This window comes from Humulus lupulus, chromosome 1 (assembly GCF_963169125.1).
Source record: "Humulus lupulus chromosome 1, drHumLupu1.1, whole genome shotgun sequence".
NCBI classification, from domain to species: domain Eukaryota; kingdom Viridiplantae; phylum Streptophyta; class Magnoliopsida; order Rosales; family Cannabaceae; genus Humulus; species Humulus lupulus.
In genome coordinates, this window is record NC_084793.1 from 31,227,279 (window position 1) to 31,237,687 (window position 10,409).

At 35.1% G+C, this 10,409-nt stretch overlaps 1 long non-coding RNA gene across 1 annotated transcript; it reads left to right on the forward strand.

Moving 5' to 3' along the window:
• Window positions 1-4,432: 4,432 nt before the first annotated feature.
• Window positions 4,433-4,812, forward strand: LOC133821488 (uncharacterized). Its single transcript, XR_009887649.1, has 3 exons — window positions 4,433-4,476; window positions 4,546-4,641; window positions 4,718-4,812. It is a non-coding gene; the product is annotated as an uncharacterized LOC133821488 (long non-coding RNA).
• Window positions 4,813-10,409: the final 5,597 nt, after the last annotated feature.

A 10,409-nucleotide genomic window follows, 5' to 3' on the forward strand; every position in this document is an offset into this window, starting at 1 on the left:
CTTCAGGACTAACACGGGATTGGCTACCCAGTCAGGGTAAAAAGCGTCCCTAATGAAATTGTTTGCTTTCAGCCTGTCGACTTCCTCTTTTAGTGCTTTTTTTCTGTCTTCGTCCAGCTGTCTTCGCTTTTGTTGCTTCGGGGGAAAGCTTTTGTCTATATTCAATGCGTGGCTCGCTACATTCGGGCTTATCCCCACCATGTCTGAGTGTGACCATGCGAAGACATCCTGGTTTTTCTTCAGAAAGCAAATTAATTGCTATTTTGCCTCGTCTTGGAGGTGTTTTCCGACCTTCACCTTCTTCGAGGGATCAGCTTCCTCGAGCTGAACTTCTTCGAGCTCCTCCAAAGGTTGGAGGTCAACTTTCTCCTCAATCCTTGGATCGATTTCCTCGTCAATTTCTAAAACCGTTCCATCTTTATTTTGTATGATAACGAGTGCCTGAGTGCTCGTTTGTTTCTTTCCCCTCAGAGAAATGCTATAGCACTCCCTTCCTGCCAATTGATCTCCTTTTAATGTCCCGACCCCGCTTAGGGTTGAGAACTTAAGGGCCAGGTGCCTCACAGATGACACTGCCCCCAGCCCGACCAGGGCGGGTCTCCCGAGCAGTACATTGTAGGCAGATGGTAAATCTACCACCACGAACTCCATCATCTTGGTCACCGAGACTGGATAGTCTCCCAAGGTCACAGGGAGTTCAATGGATCCCATACAAGCAGTCCCTTCTCCTGAAAAGCCGTATAAAGTAGTTGCACATGCCTTCAGGTCGCGAAGGGAGAGTCCCATTTTCTCGAGGGTCGCCTTATAAAGAATGTTGACCGAGCTCCCATTATCTATGAGAACTCGGCGGACTCTCTTGTTGGCAAGCTGAAGAGTAATAACCAATGGATCATGATGAGGGAACTGAACATGAGATGCGTCCTACTCAGTGAAGGTTATCGGTTGCGTTTCAACCCTTTGGCTTTTTGGTGCCCTAGGTTCGGGTTCATAAGGAGACCCACCCCTGTCTTCAACTCGTTAACGTATCGCTTTTGAGCATTTCTGCCCCCTCCCGCGAGATGAGGCCCTCCCGAGATGGTTATTACATCCTCTCCATCAATCGGCGGGGGCCTGCCTTTTTCCCGAGATCGGGAGTTATTATTTTGTGCCGTTGAAGGCGCGGCTAGTCTCTGACTCGCAGTAGTCTGTCCAGTACTCTGGTTTTTGATGTACTGCCGGAAATAACCTCTTGATCTCGTCCTTCAGCTGTCGACATTCATCAGTGGTGTGTCCGGTGTCTCTATGGAACCGGCAATACTTACTGGAATCCCTTTTGGACTTTTGATTTCTCATTGGGTCCGGACGCCTGAAGGGGACCTGGTTTTCATTAGCCAAGTATATGTTTTCCCGAGACTCGTTGAGTTCGGTGTGTACTTTATATACGGAGAAATACCTTTCTCCTTTCTTTTTCTTTCCCCCTTCAGCCTCGGGGTTATTTCCCTCGCTCTTTTTCCTCTTGGAGGGATTCTCCGAGGCAGGCTGTGGAGCTGCTTGGTCAGCCGAGGTTGAGGCGGAGTTAATGTTTATCGTTGTAGTTTCGGTCTGCGAGGTCGCCTTCAGCGTTGACCTCGCCTTCTCTACATTGACAAATCTCTGCGCCCGTCTGTTAAATTCGGTTATTGACCTCACCGGTTTCCCTTGCATGTCATCCCAAAGGGCACTTCCGGGTAAAACACCAGCTCGGATAGCCATCAGGTGCCCACTGTCATCCACATCTCGAGCTCGGGCAACCTCTAGATTAAATCTTGTCAGATAGCTTTTCAGTGTTTCGCCCGGCTGTTGTCGGACGTTAGTCAAAGTGGATGCCTCTGGTCTGACTCCCATCATAGCTCGGAACTGCTTCTTGAAGTCTCTAGACAACTGATCCCATGAAGTTATCGAGTGCCTCTTGTACATTTCGAACCAACTCTTAGCAGGTCCGGCCAATGATGTTGGAAACAACATACACCTGAGCTCGTAACCCACGTTACTAGCTCTCATAATAGTGTTGAATGTACTCAGGTGACTGCATGGGTCGGTTTTTCCTTCAAACGCTGGGACGTGAGGAATCCGGATGCCTTGAGGAAACTAAGTATTAGAAATATTTGGAGCAAACGGCTCGAGCTCCTCGTCAGAGTCCTCATATCGACCGTTCCCTCGTTCATTCTTTAAAAGCCTAAAGGCTTTTTCGAGCTGATCAATCCTTTCTTGGACTGGGTCCTTAGGCGGTGTCTGGAATTGACAGTTATTGATCATGATCCCAGGCTCGCGTCTCCGTGAGGGATCTCTACGCCCATTTAGGTGATTCCTTAGGTCCGGATTTGTCTGATCTCCCTTCCCCCTGCTTTGATTTAGATGATTTCGCAGGTCAGAATGATTCCTGCGACTTCCAGTACTTTTACGACCTCGGTCGCGTTTACTGACGGACCTGGTGTCTCCGGACTCGTCACTGGTAAAACTCATTGTTCGGTCATTTTGCGATGGGTTCTTCCCATATCGCCTCATTTCCGCAGTGCGAGACCGGGACGTCTGACTTTTCTCAGATTGTGCGCCTCTCCGCTCCTGGAAAGTCTCCCTGTGCCCTTGTCTATCCCCCATACGCCCTTGATCCTGATCCCGAACAGGTTGAGCGTTTCTGCGGGGAGGTGAAGGATATCTTATGGGAGACGGAGGGAACCGTATAGGCGACGGTGGCTGCCTCCCTTGCCTCGGCCTAGAGGGTCCAGAATTTGCCCGAGATGGGTCAGTCGCGTTCGGTGCGCTACCAGGAACCTGAGTCCGAGCCTCGGTAGGAGCTCGGTTATTCTCAGTTCCTGCAGGCACTTCCACAGGTGGATTAGGCAGGACCCGAGCTCGGGTACTCCTCTGGGGCCTAGGAGGAGCAGATGGCTCTGCTAGTGCCGGAGGTTGAGTCGACCTCCTCGTAGCAGCATCTTTTCGTGGTCGTCCACGGGGCCTCCGGGGACGAACATGCACGTCCCTTGGAGGAGGGACTTGGTTTTCGCGCGGAGGTGGGGGCTGAGCCACCTGCGCCTCTGCGACCATCCTAGTCAACTCCTCATTCCGTTTGTTGGCTTCTGCCAACAGCTGTTTCAACTGCCGGTTTTCCAGTTCTACAATAGGAACGTAACATTCAGGATTGTAGTACATATCCTCGTCCCTCGGTGGAGGCGGTGGTCCCCGGGAATCGGAGGACCCACTTCTCTCTTCAGACTCCGGGTTCTCCATTGGTTGTTTTCCAGGACGCCTTGGGTAGCTTTCATCAGGGGTGTTCTGATTGTTTGTCGCCATGAATCTCTCAGGGATGAATGCTTAAGGCTCTCAATGAAAGCACCAAACTGTTGACGCCGTTTTTCGTCAACAGATAAAAGAAGAGCACAAAAACAATGAATGACAATGGCCAAACGAAACAAACAAATCAAACACACGGTTTTTTACGTGGTTCAGCAGTTAAATCTGCCTAGTCCACGAGTCTCTGTTATTAATCTTAAGATTATCTCTGAAAAATTCTTTAGCATGAATTCTCTAGAGTTTTCTCTCAAGGATCATAATTTCAGTCCTTTACAATGGTGCATGGCTTCTCTATTTATAGAGAAGGATGCAGAATACTATCCCACATATTTTGGGTAGTTACTCTTTTGTGAATAAAATAAATGGCTTTAAATGCCTATAATCAGATATAAAAGGAAACGTTCCTGAAGACCAAGAAACGCATAACTGACCAAATAATATCCCACGATTCTTGGGGATTTACATTAATAAATGAGGATTACATCTCATATTTATAACACTTGTAAATATTCAAGGTGATTATCGCGTATCTCTAAGGCTTTAGCATCTCAGGTCTCACGTCATTGTTCGAGCTAATGGCATCTCCCGAGATCACGTGTCTTTCGAGATCGTACGTACATCTAGCTCGAGACCCCCGATCCGAAGTCATCCCCGAAGATGAGTGTGTTCTCAGAACTACCTTTCGAGATCAAGATCGTTTCGAGTTCATATATTCGAGGTCATATATCGTACTTTGCAGGCTCGATATACAATCCTGGAGCATACTTCAATCCTTACGAGACCATTTGTTGCGAATCCAACTTTCGAGGTCATATTTACCATGGCTCGAAATCTGGGTATAACAATTACTATAATATCGATGGGCATCCAGAACCTGAAAGAGTTATGGGAACTCTGTATACGGAGATGCGCAAAAGATATTCAGAGAGAAAGAATATTAGGCATTCTCATTTCCAAAAATATTATTCTGGAAATCCGAATGATTTGGATAGTGCTCTCAATGCTATTCCTGACTTGTGCTCGAAGGAGAGTTGGAAAGACATCGTCGATCTGTTTCTGAGCCCAAAGTTTATAGCGCGATCCACGCAGAACAAGAAAAATAGAAAGGAAATGAAGTATTTGTCGACGCAAGGCTCTAAATAATTGGCAGCGATCCGTAACGAATATGTAAGTAAAATACTTAACTTTATTTGATATTATTATATTATTAATTAAACTAACATCGGAATTTTGTAGGATGAACCTGATGAGCATGCTATTGATGCTTGGAAAGATACTCATATAAAAAAATCTACGAAGACTTGGGTTAGCGAAACTTGCAAAGAACTACATGTAAGTTAAAGTTTTTTCTTTCTTTATTGATCTTATATTATAGTAATATTGGTTTTTTAACATTTTCTTTTGGCAGGAACAAATGACCCAAGAGATGGAGAGACAAAATATTCAAAGTAGTCGGTCAGGTTCTGAATCTGCTTCTAGTGAAGGTTCTACTGCTAAATCAATACAGTACAAGGTTATGGATAAAGTTCTTGGCTCGAGGTCTGATTATCAAATAGAAGTGGGATACAGGCCTAAAGGCAAAGGGAAGAAATCAGCATCTAGCTCCACAAGTCGAAGTTCAAGCCAAACTCAGTCACAAGTTCCTACTAATGTGACTTCAGAGATGATGGGAGTTTTGGCTGAGATGTGGGTTAAGATGCGTGATAAGGTTGTGTCAGGAAATTTTCAGACTGATTCTTCCCTCCATGACCCACGCTATGAGAGTTTATTGCAGCAGTTCTTACCTTCTCAACAACAAGGTAGTACATCTAATCAAAGCCCGGGGACGTTGTCGATGCCACAACAACCACAACAAAATTCTCCAAACATATCTGGTGGTTCCTCTTAGTCGCCACTTTTTAATTATATGTTTGGACTTTCTTTCCAGTTTTCTCAGACACAACCTATGGGAAGTCAGTTTGGAGGATTACCGCAGCAGCAGCAACAGCAACAACAGCCTATGTATGGTCAATTTGGGTCGTTCATGCAGCAGCAGCCGGTATATCCTCATTATGGAGGATCGACACAGCAGCCCGTTTATAATCAGCAGTTCTACACTTCTCCGAATCAACAACAGCAGCAGTCTCTTTTGATTCGCCCACAGCCTCGGCCATATTATCCTTCGCCACCAGCACCACAGTCTCAGGAAGGTTTGAGTCGAAGCACGAATGTTGAAGATTTTCTAAATGAAAATTTTGATGAAGACAATAATAATTAGTTTAGGTTTTATTATTTATTATTAAATTTAAGTGTATGTTTTTTTATTTTGAAAAGACAATATTAGTATTTTAAAGTTGTATTTTTAATTTGGATATTAATTTAAATAATATTGATTTTATTTCTAAATTTTTTTAATTATAAATTTAGTTATTTAATATTAATTATATATAATTTATAAAAATTAATTATTTTTTTTAAATATATTTTACAATTACCGGCGGAAACCGCCGGTAATAATGTGTCAGACGTGAATTCTGACCAAATTAATGCCGGCGGGATCCGCCGGTACTTATCCGCCGGCAATAATATTAATACCGGCGGGAGGCTAATTCCGCCGGTAATAACGGCTTTTGCCGACCGGTTTTTACCGGCGGAGACCGCCGGTAAAAGTATTATCGGCGGTTTTCCTGACTATTGCCGGCGGTTTTCTCTGCCGGTAATAGCTTGTTTTCCTGTAGTGGATATATAAATTATAGTATACATTTATATATGAATATTATTCTTAAAATCAACTATACATCTTATTTAAAATTTCATTGTATTCCTTAAATAATATATGAATCTTTCATTGCTATTCTTAAATTATTTGTTATTTAAAAATATTTTTCAAAGTATTTTTAATACATAAAATTTAGATTCTTATTTTAGAATCAATCATTTTAAAGATATATATATATATATATATATTTTTCAATCACTAACCATTTAGCTTTGTAATATATATTTATCCAGTATAATAAAGCAGCTTATAAAAGTTAGTATAAAATTTATATTCAATATATTCTAATAATCTAATATAATAATTCTGTTTACTTTCATACACCAAACATATTATACACTATTGAGGTCAAAAATTAAGAATATATTTTTTACGCATGCTCTTTTCAGTAATATATAAGTCTGTATATATACACTATGCATGATTAAGTGAATATAATTAATCATGGCATTATCAAATTATTAATTAGCATCATTCGTACCACAATGAGATCTTTATTATGGTTATTAATTTATATTTATTAAATTGTTAAATATTTTAAATTATTAAATATAATTAAAAATAAATATAAATATAAACTCAAAAAATATCTTATTAAATTATTAAATATTTTATAAAAGTAACTATCAGTAATCTAATAATAAGATCAAAATAAATATAAATATAAACTCAAAAAATATCTTCTTTAAATTTTTGTTAGTTTATTAGTATATATTCTGATTTTGTAAATGAATTAAAAAATTAGATTAAAAGAGAAAATGGAAATAATATTTTGAAGAGATTTTAGAGTACCACATAAAATTTTTTGAAAATATTTTTTCTAAATAAAATTTAGATTCTTATTTTAGAATAAATCATTTTAAAGATATATATTTCTTTCAAGCACTAATCTATTAACCTTGTAATATATATTTATCCAATATAATAATGCACGTTATAAAGTTTATATTTAGTATATTCTAATAATCTAATATAATAATTCTGTTTACTTTTATGCATGCTCTTTTCGGTGATATATAAGTTTGTATATATATACACTTAATGCATGATTAAGTGAATATAATTAATTATGGTATTATCAAATTATTAATTAGCATTATTAGTATCACAATGAAATCTTTATTATGGTTATTCATATATATATTAAATTATTAAATATAATTAAAAATAAATATAAATATAAACTCAAAAAATATCTTATTTAAAATTTTGTAAGTTTATTAGTATATATTTTGATTTTGTAAATGAATTAAAAGATTAGATTAAAGGAGAAAATAGAAACAATATTTTGAAGATATTTTAGAGTGTCACATAATTTCCTTGAAGATCTCCTTTATATGTATATATATATATATATAGATTTTGGCTTTTAAATTTAGTGTGTTGATTTTAATTTTTTTGTTTTAGTTTAGGAGTTAGATTTAATTTAATTTTTTGTTTATTTAAATTATTTTAAAATTTTAATTATAGTTTTTTGTTTTTTTTTTATTGATTCAGAAAAATATTTTTAAAACATTTTTAAATAACAAAAACAATGAGAAAATGAAATAAATTATCAAAAAAATAAGCAATATGATCATATTTGAAATATGAGTTGACCACATTTCAGTGGAGGGTACCAAATTTGTACAAATTGAAAACAGGAGTACCAAATGATCATCATTATAAACATAAGACACTAAGTGTATATTTCAGGGTATCAATTAAGAATTTTCCTTTTTATTAGAATTATTATAATACGTGTATGTTATTTTTTACCACTTATTCCCTTTGGTCACGTGCTATTATAGCGCCATGCATGTACATAATGAAACATATTTACTTCGTGAAATTATTTATTTATTTTTTTTGGATTATGAAATAGTCTATATTAATACCATTTATGAGATAAGGACAAATAATCCTTATCTGAAATAGTCTAGCTAGTTGTATAGTGCATGTACCGAATGATTCGTATATGAAGTAAAATAATAAAAGTAATTAAACTCAATAAATTGTAAAAACCTCGCATAAATATATATATGTATTTGTAAATATATATAAAGCCTTATGTGATCGATAAACCAAATAATATTTACCAAATTAACAAGTTGCTATAATTTTATTCCAAACAAAATTCTGAGATTAGTGCTTCTTTTTTTTTTTCCTTAAAATACTTTTTCTTTACCAATTCGTTTTCTCCATAATTAGAGACTACAGTACCACTAACTATTATTTTATTGAATAGGATTAAAAAATGGTCCAAATTAAATCATAAGATCAGAACATATATATGTTGGGGAAACATGTTTCTCAATTTATGTTATGATTATGAGTATCAATATATATGGATCTCATTTAGAATATAATCTTCAAGAACGGCGCGTAAAAAAGTATCTTATTAGAACTAAATTGCACTAAGTGTATCATCCGGTCATTCTTTAATGTTCTTCATGGAATATATATTGTATATATCTTTCGTAATTAATTCATTCAATATTTATTTTCTTGTTCTTATTGGTGACACCTTTGGTGCCTGCTTTAATTTCTTGGCCAAATAATAACATATAACTACTTTTGAATATATATATAATAAAAATACATATTTAATTTTGGATGATGATTTTATATACGCTAACTAATGTGTAAATTACTACCAATTGAATGCATGTCCACACTTCACGTGTCACATTTATTGGTTGATGCTAAAAAAAATAGAATTCATCAATTTGGTTTATGTGCATATTTGCAATGTAATTACTATGTTATATGCCGACATATAATTTGGACTCAATTGATTTTTTCTTTTCTTTTTTACTAATATATTGATATTACCAATAAATAAATATATACAAAGTAGAATTTTGGCATTTTCATCACCATTATTAGGTGATTATTTTTACATGATAATATATCTCTCTCTTAAGATAGATTGGATTTGAATCAGATCATTTCATATCTTTTAATTAATGTGAATACAACTAGAAAATCTGCTAAGAATCTAGTCTTAAGATTTTGATGTGCTCCTCTTTCATTAAATAATATGGCTATTATTATACAATAGTAAATTTCCTCATGAGCAATTCCTATTCTAGAAACAGAATCATGAAGGTATATGAAACTTAAGCAAGTTCTATAAATTATTATTATAGATTTGAATAATATTATGCGTTGTGTGAGCATTGTGTGATTATGCATTAACATGTTGGGACAAACCTTGTTTTGGAGACACAAGTAATACTATATATATCTATATAGGTTATAGGGGTACCATATATGTAAAGATATATATATATATATATATATATTTCTTTAGTTCTTGTTTCATCACTACTTTTTAAGAATGTGGGAGTAGGGGATGCATTTTTCCACTCTATCTGTCTTTTTCATGCTTTACAGCTCTGTCTCATGGTCTAAAGTGCTTAGCTAATTAAAAAGAAGAAGAAAACCATTAAAATTATGGGAAAACTAAAGTAGAAAAGAAACTATTCTATTAATGAATAAATTGGGGGACCCGGATATATTTGGAAGGGAAAATTGGTCCTATACAATTCGATTTTGTCAAACTAATCGTGTAATTGAAGCTATAAAAAAGTATAGTAGTATTATCAATAATTGGACAAAATTAATAGTTGATCGAGATGACACTTATTGAAGTTGACCTAAGTAAAAGATAATTTTCATTTGATATTGTGTTTGTTTGTGTTAGAGAATAGAATCTGACATGAAAAGTATGTGGGATAATATACCATTTGGGTTACTAATTAGTAGTTTTTTTTTTATTTGGTATTGTTTTGGTTTGTTGAAGTAGTAATATTTCAAATTGGCCACATTCTAGGGTTATGTATAATGTGTTTGTTTATGTCGAATACGTATGTGTATTATAATTTAAAATATATGTTTTAATTTAAGTATTCTAAATTAATTAATATAATCTTTTTAATGCATAAAATACTTTCTAATTTAAGTTTATATATAATCAACTTGTTTTAAATTTAATTAACTTTTTTTTTATGTACTTTAATAATTAAAAACGTATACATATGACACAAAACTGATAAAAAAAACTTTTGAATAAAATAAAACGCAAACATTAGCAATATCATAATATATACTGAAATTAGAAAATGCATCATAAACGCTAACGCTAAGTTAAAGAAAATACAACTAAAAAGTACAATATAAAGTTGGAGGAATTTTTTTTATAACAATATGTAATTTACATAATATATAAAATATTTTAACTAGCGATTTCGTAATTTTTTTTTTTTAAATTATCATTTTTAAAATATTATTATTAATTGACTATATATATTGAAATATTTAGTAGAATATAATAATTGTTAGGATTTAATAGGATTGA